The sequence below is a fragment of the Pinus tabuliformis genome, chromosome 3_1 (assembly GCF_031772625.1).
Source record: "Pinus tabuliformis cultivar Carrire ecotype Pingquan chromosome 3_1, CPIR1, whole genome shotgun sequence".
NCBI classification, from domain to species: Eukaryota; Viridiplantae; Streptophyta; class Pinopsida; order Pinales; family Pinaceae; genus Pinus; species Pinus tabuliformis.
This window is the reverse complement of record NC_142301.1, coordinates 825,068,537-825,084,186: the sequence shown is the minus strand read 5'-3', so window position 1 is coordinate 825,084,186 and position 15,650 is coordinate 825,068,537. Positions and strand designations below refer to the sequence as shown.

The 15,650-nt window shown below is 35.3% G+C and overlaps 1 pseudogene; it reads right to left on the bottom strand.

The window, feature by feature from the left end:
* Positions 1-12,729: 12,729 nt before the first annotated feature.
* LOC149190035 (DNA mismatch repair protein PMS1 pseudogene) lies at positions 12,730-13,801 on the bottom strand (annotated as a pseudogene).
* Positions 13,802-15,650: the final 1,849 nt, after the last annotated feature.

Sequence of the window (15,650 nt, the reverse complement as noted above, 5' to 3'; positions counted from 1 at the left end):
GGGCTAGAAATCAAACCATAAAGGCTAGTAGCACCAAAATAAAAGGGACAACATGAAAAATAGTTCAATAGTTGCCTCTATCTTCTTACATGAAGATATTTCTTTTTTCCTAGATTATTTCTTAATATAGTTTCAAATATTTTGTAACTTCATATGTATAAATACTTCATAATTCGAAGTATGCAGGGTGGATTCTTAGACATTTCTATAGATTTCTTGATCAAAAGACTATAAATCTATTGTATCATTGACTGAGTTAGCAAGCTGGATTGATGAATAAAGACAAGATATTTCACCGAATTCATGTGTTAAGCAAAGTGCAAACAAGTATTTTCTCATGTTATTGTTATCTTTCTTAAAGTCTTTCCACAATCTTTAATGTATTTCTGAATCTTAATGTTATAACTAGAACAATATCTCAAAATTTGTTTAATTACACTCTGTTTTAACAGTTAGGCATATAAATGTTTTCAACTGATATCTAAGTTAAGGAATTCTTAGTTGCTCCTTAGTTTAGGTTGTTTTCTTGTTAATCCAAATCAAAGGATTCTTAATTGCCCTTTTCTTTCGATTACCCTTTATTCCTCGTTTATATCCCGGTCTGACAATCCTTAATTTCTCTCTCACCTTTATTAAAACCATTTCATCCCCCCTGTCCCAAAGACCTTCACTTTACTCTGCTAGCTTGGCCTTTGAACATTCCCTTTAGTGATTTGATCCAGTTCTGCTTCCCTTCTATTGACTCCATAGCCCAATGGTCTGAAGACATCATTCTATCCATCCATTGCAAAAATCCCACCATCCAATCTTCAATAAAAATAAAAATAAAAACCCCTTAACCTTCACAACTAGCCTGAAATCCCAACAAACAAAGTTATACCATATAGAGAGAGCCCTCTCTGAGTCATAGGTTGGCTAGAGCCTATGCTCGAAAGTTGATTTATGGTTACCTTGGTCATTTTCTTTCTTCTAATAACTTCTAGAGAAATCTCTGAGTGATAACAGGTCTCAAAACCTTCAGGCTTCTCTATGTACACCTCTTCCTCAATCATGCCATTAAGGAAGGTTTCCTTCACATCCTTCTGATGTATCTTCCAACCCATCTGTGTTGATAGTGCCAATATAGATCTAATTGATGAGTACCTTGGAACATGAGCAAAGGTCTCATCATAGTCAATCCCCTCTACTTGTGAAAAGCCACATACGACAAATCTAGCCTTATGATTCTCCACGCTACCATATTCAACTTTATTTACCTTGTAAAGCCAACAAGATCTCATTATTGGCTTGTCCTCCAATCTCGGGGCCACATCCCAAACACTATTTATGGAGTCATACTCCACCATGGCATCAACCTAAACCGGCTACTATAATGCTTCCTTAATCGAAGATGCCTATGTCACAGCACATTCTCACATAAGAGCCATGTATCCAGTGTACCTCTTAGGTGACCTCCTCTGCCTATGTTGAGAAGTGCGTGCTCCCACATTCTCCCGTGCATCATCCAACAATCTGTCAACCTCTCTGGTGCACTTTCTTCCCTCTCTGGAAGACTCTGCCTAAGTGGATGTCTCCACTTCCAGATCCTTTGCATGTGGTTTCTCCACATCAATATGAGGCTTCTCAACCTTAGGAGCTAAAATCTCCTCATCTGCATGTAGCTCAAGCTCCCTCTCAAGGGAAACTTGCATGGCATTCTCCTCATCAAATCTAACATCCCTGCGAACCACTGTCATCCTACTGGTCGGAAAGTGCACCCGATTGTTGTGAGGTCTATTAGTGTACCCCATAAATATTTCCAACTATGTTGTAGGCTTAAGCTTCTTCCATTCATCTTTGGTCACATGGCAATATATCAATGACCCTAAAATCTTGAAGTGACCAACATCTAGCCTCTTACTAGAATAAGCCTCCTCCAGTGTCTTCATCTCAAGTATCTGATGTGGGCTACAGTTCTGAACGTAAACTTGCTGTGTTGCATGCCTCAACCCATAAGCATAGTGGTAGGCCCTGATCATGAAACATCGCCCTTGTTTCCCCTACTATGATTCTGTTCATCCTCTTGGCCACCCCATTCTGTTCAAGGTTATGGGGTGTTATCAACCCCTGTTTAATCCCTTCCACTGTAAAAAATTTCTTAAACTCATTTGAGAAATACTCACCACTGTTATCACTTCGTATAGATTTAACCTTCTTGCCCAACTCTTTCTCCACAAATGCTTTAAACTCACAAAACTTTGTGAAAATTTGATCCTTTTTCTGCATGAAAAATATCCAGCATTTACGAGAATAGTCATCAAAAAATATAACATAATACATGTTTTTGGTCATGGATGCTATCAATAATGGTCAACACACATCTGAATGGACTCGCTCTATAATAACTTCTTCTCGACTGTCTCTTTCATGAAAGGAAGACTTGGTGTATTTCCCAAAGTACACCCCTTGCATGTATCAACTTGCTCAAGCATACCTTTTGGAACACTGGTAGATATCTGCTAAAATATCTTGAAAGCCCCATGATGTAAGTGGACCAATCACCTGAGCCACAATTCACCAACGTCTCAGCTCTACACCCTTTCTACTTTCGTGCTCAAAGAAGCACACTCCTCTACCTCCAGCTTATAGAAATTCTTAACTCGAATCCCTATCTTCTTTACTTGACCCGTGGCTATGTGTCGAAGGAACGCCTTTCCTTTTGAGAATATTACATCATAACCTCTATCCTCAAGCATGGAAATGGATACCAAGTTCTTCTTCACCTAGGCACATACATAACATTCTTCAAGATGAGTGGAGGTTCTGTTACAGGGAAAAGTGTCTATATAAAACTGCTCCATCCCACTAAGGTGTGATAGCTGCCTTAGAAACAAACAGAGAAAGCTACTTTTGTTTTTCCTTTATGAATTATAGATAGAGAGGAACAGAAAGACCAACCTCTGTCTTGCGCTAATCTCCTGATTTGATCCCTCTCTTCTTTGATAGTCTTCAGCTACCTGCTCCCTTGCACGCCCAGCTTCACAAAGTACCTGAAAGATCACAGAAGCATAGCACTATACAAAGACATGGATCTATAATCATAAACAATCTAGGATCATATGTAAATTGACCATACAAATGTAACAAGCATCAATGACACAAAAGCATGGAGGAAAACTCGAATAGCTTTTATTGATAAACAAGAAAAGAGCCAAGAGGAGTTACAACCGGTTGTTCTGACCCAGCATCAACCTCCCAGCAAAGAAGCCCCTCTTCACCTCAAACAAAGCTTAGATCACCCAACAATCTGATCTTTGTCTCAAGAAACCAACAGCAATTCCTTACAATATGCAAAATTCCAGCCTCTAGATCTCTGGGATGAGGGATCCATATATATATATATCTGTAAGGGGAATGAGTCAGCTTGTGATTTGATTAGTGTCTTCCCTCTGATAGTTCTTGATTCCACTTGGAGATTGATGGTCTCTTACTCATCCTTGGTCGAATTCAGTGAGGCAAGTGTCACAGGAGAAGATTCTGGAAGCTTCCATTGCCTCTCCACCTCGCGGAATGACACTGCCATTTGTCATTTCTCACCCATCGCACCCCACAAAAGGGATTTTTGAAATGCAACGCACCCACACAGTGTATTTAGGTGAGATGCAACGCACTTAGCCAGTGGAGCAACTGAAATGATCCCGTTTTGACCAATTCTGAGCAGTTTTTCATGGAGAACTTCTGGGAGAAGCTGTAATCTGTTGACCTTGTTCCTTTAGGGGTTAGAACAACACTTTTAGGGACTTAGGAGCCCTTGGTTTATGGACATTTCATGCTTGGGGTTGTAGGGCCCAAAAATGTCTATAACAGGTTCATGCTCCCTCTGAAAAGTAATCGTGCCCAACCAAGTAAGATTATAATTCCTGTCGTCACCCATCTTGATATGTATTTGGAGATATTTCTCCTCCAGGTCACTAAATAACTCTTTGTTGCCAATCATGTGGAATGATGCTCCACTATATAAGTATGATACACTCCCCAAAATTGATGACACCATGCATGCAATCATGGAAAATTCCAATTTGAATTGAGAGGCCAAAGCCTCACCCACCATTCCTCCTAAGGACTTCTTCTTGGACTTCTTGGGTGGACAATTTGTAGCAAAATGGCCCATCTCATGACAATGAAAGCACTTAAATTTCTTCATGTATTTCTTCTTACCTCCATGACAAGAATATTATTTGGAATGGGAAGCTTTCCCTTTCCCCTTCTTTTCCTTAATTGCTAAGGCACAATTCTCTTCATCATCAATCTTTGATGAAGAGCCCCCACTGGTGCTTCTCTTGATTTATTCCTACATCAAATCCGACCACGATCATTCCTAATATGGCATCTTCTCCCAACCATTGAAAGAGACCTGATAACTATGCCAACTCTTTAGGAGTCCTAGAAGAGCAAGACTCGCCATATCACCCTTGGAAATTGTGATTCCAACACTTCCAAGTTTGTCACACCATTGAGTGAACTTGGTCAAGTATTTTGGAATAGTCTCGCCTTTCTCCATTTTGATTTTTCGAAGTTTGTCCTTCATTTCCAATTTCCTTTGGTCACTGCTATTGTGATACAAGTCTTTTAATGTTTTCCACATAGCATACAGAGTTTCTTGCCCTGGAGATTCGAGACAATGTAGTCTCAAACTCCCTCAAGGATTATCTGCCTCGCCTTCGCCACAGACTTCTTCCATTCGGCCAAATTTTGTGCATCCGATGCTATTGGCTTATGAATTTCTTGATCAACGAATACCTTGAAGCCATTATCCTCTAGCATAACCTCCATTCTGTCCCTCCAGGCTATAAAATTTGAGTTTCCTTCCAAGGCATTCTCGAGCTGCAAACTGTAGATTGCCATCTTCTGATCCTAAAGTATGTATTGCAAATTGGAATTTCAATTGTAAAGAAAAACTCAAAACTTTTAAATCTCCTATAGTATAATGTTCTTAGCTCCAATACCATGTAGAAAATCTTGTAGATTCACAAGCTCATACAATTTACTAAAACACAGGACAACAATCTACTTCTACTTTCAACTAGTGGAAGCCAATAGATCGATGAAAACAATATGAACAAGGAGAAAATAAATCAATGGCACATAACACAAGATGTATCTGGGGAAATCCACTACTCAAAACCTCGTTGTCTATATTGCATATATCATAAATATGAGTGAAGATACAAAGCTTGTTCTCACTAGAAAAATTCCGCACAAGTATGCTCAACTCTCTTAGCTCACAAGCTAGCTCTTGGCCAACACTTAGCTAATTCTGCAACTCTCCAAGCTCCTAATCTCTTTCATAATTCCTAGGATGAATAACTCATATTTAAAGGGAATTCATGGTTCCAAAACTATGCAATCCAAACATAGGATCAATCTCTGATGCATGCATGATATTTACACTCCAATAAATAATACCACTTATAGTACATTGGCCCTGTACTCTAGTCTCAACTAGGTCTTTCTCTGAACTAACATGCATGAGTTTATCATGAGGGAATCTTCAATTACCTAGAGTAACACTAGTAGATTCATTAGTGCACCAACTGACTATTAGTCCACTATTAGTTCCAAAAAAAATTAGAATTAATTTAACTTAACTTAACTCAGTAAACTGAGTGATCTAATTTCCAACTCAATTTAAACTCATACTGGACCCCTAAAACTTAGGGAGAACATATACATGACTTCAGAAAGACTTCCAACTCGATATTCCTAAGCTAATTAAGTTAATTAAACTTAATTAACTATTTACAAGTTGCTATGAGAATAGAATTCGATTTTAATTCTTAATTTAATTCAAGGACAAATTAAACTGAAATTTCTTGTTGCCATTTCTCAACACGTGCATACTTAGTTTAGATCAAGAAAAGCATAAAAAACCCATAACATGCATATTTTCTTTTGATCTAACTCTCTATAATATTTCCATCACTTGCACACATAGGACTTTTATCTTCACCTCTTTAAATAGTTTAGCCCTTATCCAATACCACGGGTCAAAACTACAGTAGTGCCGATGGTAATCTTTGATGAGATCAATATCCATTGTCGCGCTCATTATTATGGCCTAAAGCCATGGTAAGGACCCCTAGTATTTAGAATACCACAATGCAAAAACCATACGCTACTTTTCTTCGCTAAACTCGCGTGCATACGCGACTTGGCTTAACAGAACTCGCGTATAGTTCTTGAACTTCCAACTTTATCATTCCTCTGAACTACCATGCATTATGTCACATCTGTAAACACATCCTATTTATACCTTTAACAAGTAGATTTTCATCGAGAGACAACTTATCAAGTAGGATTCCATTCATAAAATAGGTTGTTATCAAGGAAAACTCATAAGGTAGGTTTCCATTAAGGACAACACCTAATTCATAATGCCAACAATCTCCCTATATCAAACTTATGATTCTGATTTGTAAACCTTTGACCCATCATTTTGGTATTTTGTTCCATTATTCTACCACCTCTGAACTGACCTGTGGATTCATCTAATTACCATATACTTGTTCTGTTACAAGTGAGTTTCCATCAAGGAAAACACATGCATCATAATGCTATCATAGAGAAGTGGTATTGTGCCTTGATAATTTAGTTACAGGCATGAGCTATGAAGGAGGTTGATTATTCCCGAGATCGTAGAAGATGTATGAGACATAAAGCCAAAGGTCCTTGACAAAGTCAAGCACAAGAAATAGGACGAATGAATTTGAGAGACAATCAATGAATATGTCTAAGTCCCTTTCCTAGCAATGTCGTAGAGGCCTTCGTGAGTACAAGGGGAACCAATAATTCCTCACTGAGGTCACCACTCTCGTACCTTTCACCACCTTTCTATACTATCCTACTATAACTGACTTGACATGAGGAAATTCCAATTAAAGAATCAATTCCTAATTTGGAAAAAGTGTCAACCACTGAGCTATAGGATCAAAATAAAAAACCCACATTCGTTCAGGGATGTAAGTTTCCAATCCACTTGCAATCCTAAAGTTTGAATATTGCAGAGGGTTGAGGTTGTGTCTTGCAAACCAAAATTGTACCCCCATTTCTTGGCTTAGATACCATAATGGATGCTTGTATGAGTTTCAATGTTTGCACAAAGTCTAGATCATTGTTGTATGGCACTTCCTTTTTAAACTACATGCGGGGGGATTTAAAGCCACATGATTGTTTATAAGAAATTTGCTATGGACAACCATCATACTTCCAAGTGGAGAGTGACATGTTTTGTACTTTCTATATGGCCTTCGAATGAAGAGCTTTTTTGTCAATGAGATTAGTCTTACATTAGTTGCAAGATTGAAGTGATTGCTCGATTGCACGACTAGATTCAGGTTCTTTGCCACTTGATAGGAATTATTTTCCATAAATAACTTTAGTACATGGAGATTTTTCCTTGGAGTTGAAATTATTATATGAATACAGGCCATATTATTCTTTATTTCCATATGGATTAGTTTGAGTTTATGGAAGATTGAACCAACCTTGATCGTGATTGGTTTCAAGCTGCCTAGCTTTGAGCTAGCAACCCTGATTAGCACACTTATTTGCCTCAGTGCTTTTCTTTCTTAGGATATGAAAGAAATATTTATGGGGTAATTCATCCAATAGTGCTTATATTCTCTTCAAAAGGTTTTTTAGATGATTGTACTTTGGCCAAGTTTTAGTGTGAAGAAGTTGAATAATGATAAACAAATCTCTAAAGACGATTATATTAGTTACTCAAAGAGCTCTTGCTAGTAACATACCTTGCAACAACCTGTGTAATTCCGCTTGATTGTTGGCGATAATTCCCAATCCAGATATACCTTGTTACCAATTTTTCAATTGAACTATATAAAATCCCTCTCTCTCCTATCACCCTCTTTTATATATATATATAGATGTTAAGGGCTAAGACGAATCAAGATTTTGTATTTATTTATCAATTTGTCTTTATAAAATTAAATGATAACCATTCGAGAAAACATATTCTTAAAATACTGTTGTGGTTTTTTATTTTTTTCAAATTGTGTATGAGCATAACGTGCATGAGATATGTAATTTTATTTGTATTTATATGAGGCAAAGACAATCAAATTATTATTATTAAAATAGTTTTTAGAAAAAGGTAAAATTAAATTTAAGTTTTAAATATAATAATATTATTAAAAAAAATTTAAATTTTATATAAATATAATAAAAATTGAAATTTAATTATTTTGTATTTTTATTTTAAAAAATCTATGAATATAATTTTTTTGAGTAGATTTTAGGTTTTTTTCATATAAAATATATTTTTAAATATATAAATAAATTTAAAAATATTATTTTAATAGTTTTTTTTTTATAAATAAAATTTATAGAAAAATATATAAAACATATAATGTTTTGATTGTATTATAACAAAATAGTAACATTTAATTATGATGGATGTAAGTCTATCTTAAATTTAGATCTATTACATATTAAGTGAGATCAAATTTCTTATGTTTAAATTTTTTGATTTTTAAATTTTATACTATGCATTAATTCTTTATTAAATGATAAAAAAGTTACTTTTAAATTTAATCTCTCTTGAAATTGGATAGATTTAAGTATTAAATATAAATACATTAATTTTTTTTAATTTAAAATTCTTAATTTGATTTAAACTCAATCAATTAATATAGATAAAAATTTACATTTTATAGTTCATGTGGGGTAGTTCAAGTGGTAGTGGCTTTGGAAATTAAGATAGCTCAAGTGGCCATAGAAATGAAGTCTCACTACATTGAAAGTCTTTGGTTCAAATCTTATATTACCCATTATTAATTTGTTTTCACTTTTATATCTATGATCGCTACCACAAGCATAGCATGTTAAATAGCGTAAGTGGTCAAGACAAGTGGAAAAAACACCATTTACTACGTATATAATATTAACCACCAGCCACCTATAAAAAAGTTTTAGGAAATGTGCTCAGTAATGATTTGAAAGGTTATACCATTGTTTAAACATAACTATCAAGTTTGAACTTAAAGTTATTCGCATTCATTCTTTTTTCCAATATATTTACTATGTATAAAATATTAACCACCAACAACCTATAAGAAAGTTTTAGGAAATGTGTTCAATAATGATTTGAAAGGTTATACCATTGTTAAAACATAACTATCAAGTTTGAAATTGGAGGTTATTATCATTCATTCTTTTTTCCCATATATATTTTTTATTATAAAATTGTGTTAAAAAGATAATTAAAGTTATAAGTATTGTTTTAATAAAAAGAATTTAACTACGCTTAGAATTTTTTGGTTTTAATGGTAGATATTCTATGGATAGTAATGAACCACTAATACGTATTTTTTTTTAAGGATGTAAATGTAATTTGAAAAGATTCTTTTGAGTTAGACGAAAATTAGAGAGAAGGTTCATCCATGGTGGTGAAACATATTAAAGAGGGTTCATTAGTGATTAAACATATTAGATAAAGAAAACAAATGACTACCATTGAGAAAACATGCATTGTTAAGGCTTTTTAGTGACTTTTAAACCAAAACTTCTACAAACACAACACAATCCAATAATCCATAGTCTTATTATAATAGAAAAAAGGGACAGTTAGAACTACATAAATGTGCAACTCATGTGAATGGATTTGCCGAAAAAAATGATTTGATTATTGATATAGTTAATTAGCTTTATTTATTTAAAAAATAAAAATTTACTATATTTTGTAATTTTTTTGTGGAGTAATACCTAAAAGGGATTTGAATTTTGAATCTCATAATTTGCATAATACTTCATAACATGGTGATTACTAATTAAGCTTCCCTCGCATGATTGTAAATTTAAGAATTAGTTTAATGGATTTTTAGAATTGTTGTTGGATATTGATTAGATTTATAAGAGTAGATATCTTGTGTGAAATTTAGATATTATTTTTTGCTAAAATTAGTATTTAGAAGTAAGTGTTGTATGGTAGTTTAGTTCTTAATGAATAGTCAAAATTAATATGATTAAGTACGCTTTTTCAAAAGATAGTTATTTGGACTTGTAATTAAAGTAAAAAGGAATTTATATCTTATGAAAAGGAATTTCTTAGGTATGATACATTGAAATAACTAGATCCATTTATACTATCACATATACTAGCAATTAAAATTGTATAACTAGAAAGAAGTAATATATATATACATACACATATTAATGTTCTCTATTCAAGTGGATCTAATTCCATCCACCTTATTTTCCGATGGTCTTTTGATGGAAAAGTCCTAATCAAAATTTTATAATTCACACGCACACAGACACATATTTTCCATTCCTTTCCTTAACTCTTTCCCAATACCACTAAGATTTAAAAGCACAAGATAATATTAATGAAGTCACCAAATTTCGCAACAGTACTTTGCTAACCTACCTCACTTATAAGTTCCTCTAAATCTGTAATGCCCCACTTAATCTTATCATGCAAATTTTATTAATGTTTAAATTACCTAAAAATATTGACTTATAATTATCAAGAAATATTGGTGAATACCTTCATTTGGGAAACTGTAAATTTTATTTACTGATATAAAATTTATTATTGTTATTATTCAATTCCCAACTTGTCTTCCCAAATTTAATCTTGGATAGGATATGGTCTCCTTCCATTATTCCAATTTAAATATCCATATCCCCAAAATGTCCTCTCATATTTACTTGGGAGAAGACATGGTCCTCTCCAATTAATTACCAATTTATATATTCATCTCTCATCCCCAAAATATTTACTTGGGAGAAGACATGGTCCTCTCCAATTAATTACCCAATTTTATATTCATATCACATCCCCAAAATGTCCTCTCATATTTACTTGGGAGAAGACATGGTCCTCTCCAATTAATTACCAATTTATATATTCATCTCTCATCCCCAAAATATTTACTTGGGAGAAGACATGGTCCTCTCCAATTAATTACCAATTTATATATTCATCTCTCATCCCCAAAATATTTACTTGGGAGAAGACATGGTCCTCTCCAATTAATTACCCAATTTTATATTCATATCACATCCCCAAATGTCCTCTCATGTTTACTTGGGAGAAGAGAAGTCAAATGTAAGGATGAGGGAGTAGTTATGACATTAATGAGAGGTGGTTGAGGTGGAGAGGAGAAGGGGGAGCATAAAAGGGGAAGGATGAGGGAAGGAGGGGGGGATCCTTGGTCTTGCTTTTGGTTTTGGTTTGGTTGTGGTTTTGGAGGAATTGTTAGAGGGAGAGAAGGGGAGTATTGTTTTATCTTGGACACACTACATCTGGTTGGACTTGGGCTCGGAGGGCTAGAGAACCGGTGGAGGTTTCATGGGCTGGGAATTACTTCTTAGTTGGCTGGGAGGTAAATCCAATTGGTAGTCAAGAGGAGTGTTCTAGAAGGAGCAGCAGCTCAAGGGCGTCTCCATCGGGCTTTCGGTACAGGTATTCCTCTATGCATAGATTCTCATGTAAGTGATTGAAATGAAATATTCATTATTTAAATTGTAGTAATTAGATTTTAAATGGTAAATTATCATCATTTAAATGTCTTGTCATAAATAAATTATTGCCCTTTTATTTCATGTAAAATTAGAGAATATAGATCTGGTAGAGGACCCTAGGAGGGGACCTTACACGTGGTATCAGAGCTTAGGTTCAAAATCTGGACCTTGAAGCCGGTTACTTTATTGAAGTTCATAGCCAAAACCAAAGCGAGTAGTACCCTCTTGATATCCCCAACCTAGCATCTTTCCTATCATGTCATCGAAGTAGTAAACAATATTCATTGGAATAATCAGATCAGAATGTAAGGAATGTCACCTCTGGAAAACTGATTCATGTTTTCAAATCATCAGATATAGCTGAAGGTATGCAATGTGTTGCAAGAATATCAGGAGTTGCTTCCTTCGATTTTTTTTTTGTTGCCAAAACAACAATCTGTTGATACTCTAGGTCATATCTCAAAAGTCATCCTCACAGTTTTCCACCATGTCTGCAAGATGCCTGAGATTTTTACATGCACTCCATTGGAAGCCAGGACCTGTGTATTTACGATATCCTCACAACCAATATTTATATCTGAAACCAGGACCGAGAAATCACCACCAACCGTTCATCTTTTGTTTGTGCCATAGAATGTAGTAGCTTGTCCAACAGTTTTACTGGAGTGTCGTAGTCATAATCCTTTCCATATTCAAAACGAAGGTATGGCACAGACACAGCTGAAAATACAAATCTAGCTATGATGTAATAAGATGGAGGCTTCCCCTTTATATGTGCAGGAACTAGGCGTTTGTGAGTAGAAAGCTCAATATCAAATTCATGATACCCAGAATCACGTAAAATTTTGACTATGGCATGCTCTCCTATGTACTTCTTTGAAACAAGGTAGCTAAAACCTATGCTCTCACCATGCCTGAAAGGAACAATTCCATCATTAGAAATATCAATTCCCAAAAATGAGAAGAATATCTAACAATGTCAAGAATTTTGTTGTTGGAGCTATCGGTTCTACCTTTCCCACATCATTGCTTCTTTACGGAGGAATATTGAAGCAGCTCTCATTGTAAACATTTGGCGTGTTTTCTTCCAAATTTGGATTTACCTTTATCATTTATATTTTCAATCATCTCACAATCCTCCACAAAAGAAGGTTCCTTTGCTTCTGCACTCTGTGATGATAACAATGGGCTGCATGTGTGCCTTAACTATGAGTCACTTTCAAAGTTATTAATAGCATAAGTATATTTATTAGGAGAATAATATTTTTCTAAGGACTCTCTTAGAGTAGACATAAGAAGACCTTCATCATGAAGAAATATCTTTCTTTTGTCTGGAGTTACATTCACATCATATGCTGTAGTGGGAAGGATGAAATTTAAGATGACCATAGGATATTGCTGAGAGTTATAAGATTTGTATAGCTCATTCAAAAGTTTCGTCACTTTTGGCATGTCCACAGGGCGCCATTCACATAGACAAACTGTCAATCTCCTGAAGCCCTTCCACTTCCAGATCTGGGCTTAGACAGAAATCCTTCAAGACGGCATCCATCTGAGACACATATGTCTAAAGGGTCTAAACATGCAAGTGTCTTGGTACCAAAAACTGTTACTATATTATCCTTAATGGAACCACTTCCTTGTGTTCTTAAAACCACATTCTTGGCATTTTTTCCTGTCACATTAGTGCAGACAAATCAGACACCTTTGGCAATAAGAGCATAAGCATGCAATAGGGACAGAAGTCGGCCATATTCTCGGCGAATATTTCGACTGAACTCCTTATACCTTACAGGCAAAGATGAAAACAATTTTGTCACTGTAACAGTAGTACCAATCTGACGTGCCATACTTTTCTGGGAAGAAATCAGACCTGAATGGTCAAATGTCAATTGTGTACCAACAGTTTCATGCCTTGTTCTAGTTACAATGGTCACATCTCCCAAAGCACAAAGTGAACTTAGTGCCTCTCCTCGAAATCCAAAGGAAGTCAACAATTGCAGGTCAGAAAAAGTTGAAATCTTGGAAGTATGATACTTGAGAGTCACATTCTAATAATTGTCAGGTGAAATACCACAACCATTATCTCCAACCTCAAAGGATTCTCCTCCATACTCTTTTAGTTTAACCTCAATGTTGCTTGCTCCCGCGTCCAAGCTATTTACTACAAGTTCCTTAACAGCACTTGAAAAGTCTAGAATAACTTGTCCAAAAATATTCTGTGCACATCTACTTTATTGATAGGTTTGATGGTTGTTGAATCTACCCTTCCACCCATCCTCAGACATAAAATGATCCAATCAATTTTTCACATAACATTAACCTGCATGAGTATCAAGACTTGTACTCAATGCATCTTATAAAGTAAAAATCTGCACTTTAAAGTCCAATGCAGAACAACACTTTAGTTTTATACTTTACCTTGTCTGAAAAGTCTATTGAAAATGCAGATATTATGGACAATTCTGATCAGTGAGAACTTCATATAAACAATCCAATAATTATAACAGCAGCAATTTGGCCAGATTTGAAGTTTCTTGTGACTTCAAAGAATTAATATTTACATCAACTGCAGAGACTATTGGCTGGCTTCTCTAGTCTGCAAGATTGTTTTAAATAAGGGTGGGTTCTCACTCTGCCCTGATGAGGTAGGTTGATCCTGTGCAGTGTGATCTCTTCCTGTCAAACTCTCCTCCTCAAAACACTTACGAGTCCCAGACATGATACTAAGGTATAGGTACAGGTTTCTTTGTATCATCAGCTTAATCTTTTGCAACTTTTCCTCTGAATATTTGGCACCATTGTATATAATTCTTGCCTGCACTTGATATCCCAGCAATAAAAGCAATCTGTTTGAATGATTATTCACATCTGCTACATGTACTGATACCCCTCAATTAAGAGTTGTACTCCATGATGACAACTCTTGCACCTTGGAACTTCTATGCTTCAATGTCTATCAAGTTTGACTCAATTCAGAATTTCCTGAAGATGCACCTGAAGGGAAACAACAGTCACTTTAACTGCCCTTCTACCTTTAGAACTCTGTTGTTTTCTTTTCTTGGCTTCTTTGAATTCCAAACTGTCAATGTCATCTTGTGAGAATTGCTTAGCTGAATCAGAGTCGTGCAGAGACAGTTGCAGCTCATTGTTTTTGAGGAATAACATAGCTCCTCAATAATTGTTCCTGAATGTATACTACTAGTCTACCTTTATCTCAGATGCTGACTTATGCACCATATAAGTTGATCCAACACCATTCACAATCAAATCTTTATTTCTACTATTTTTGAATACCTGCCTTGAAATCAAATAACCCGAAATACACTCTCTTTGATGAAGAGAGTCGCCATGTGACTATATCCTCTCCAAATCATAAGTGTCCGGAAAATAAAGATATCTGGCATAAGACATGCTCTTGGAAACCTTCATTGGACTGCCAATTGGGAGGATAGAAATAGATTGAGATCCACAAAGTTACTGAGATAGACGTGTTGGACAGGTCATGTTTATGTTATTAGGATTTGCATTGTGTTCAAGAGTCCCCCAAGTTACCTGGACCATTATGATTGGAAATTTCTAAATGTTTGGTGTGGGCCTCTCAAATTACAGTGAAAACATGGGTGCATAACAAGCACGAAGTTATGATTGAGCACTAGGCTTTAATAGCTCAAAAAAAAAAAAAAAAAATATGATGGTTATTGAGCATATTAATTTTACAAACTTGAAAATGTTTTATTGGAAATGGCCTAGAAACATATATGGTTTTCAATTAGTTCGCATGCCTTGGAATTTCTTCAGCTCTTCTTGTTGACAACTAGCAGTTGTGGTTGTTGCTGCCTATCTACGGTTTAAATGCACTATATGATTGTTAGTACCATTTCTTTCATTTTTGAAAACTTTTTCCCAGTGATCTTATGTTTGAGATAAATATCATCCCTACATGTAGGAATCTCTATCTTGGAACTTGATGATCCAAATCGGGTCCATAGAAGATTGTTAAAGAACCATGACTGTATCAGGTTCAACAAATCTCTAAAAAAATCCAAAACAACGATCAAAAACAACGTGAACCAGTGGCAATGGCAGCTGACATGGAATGATGAGGACCTCGATCAAAGCGCGTT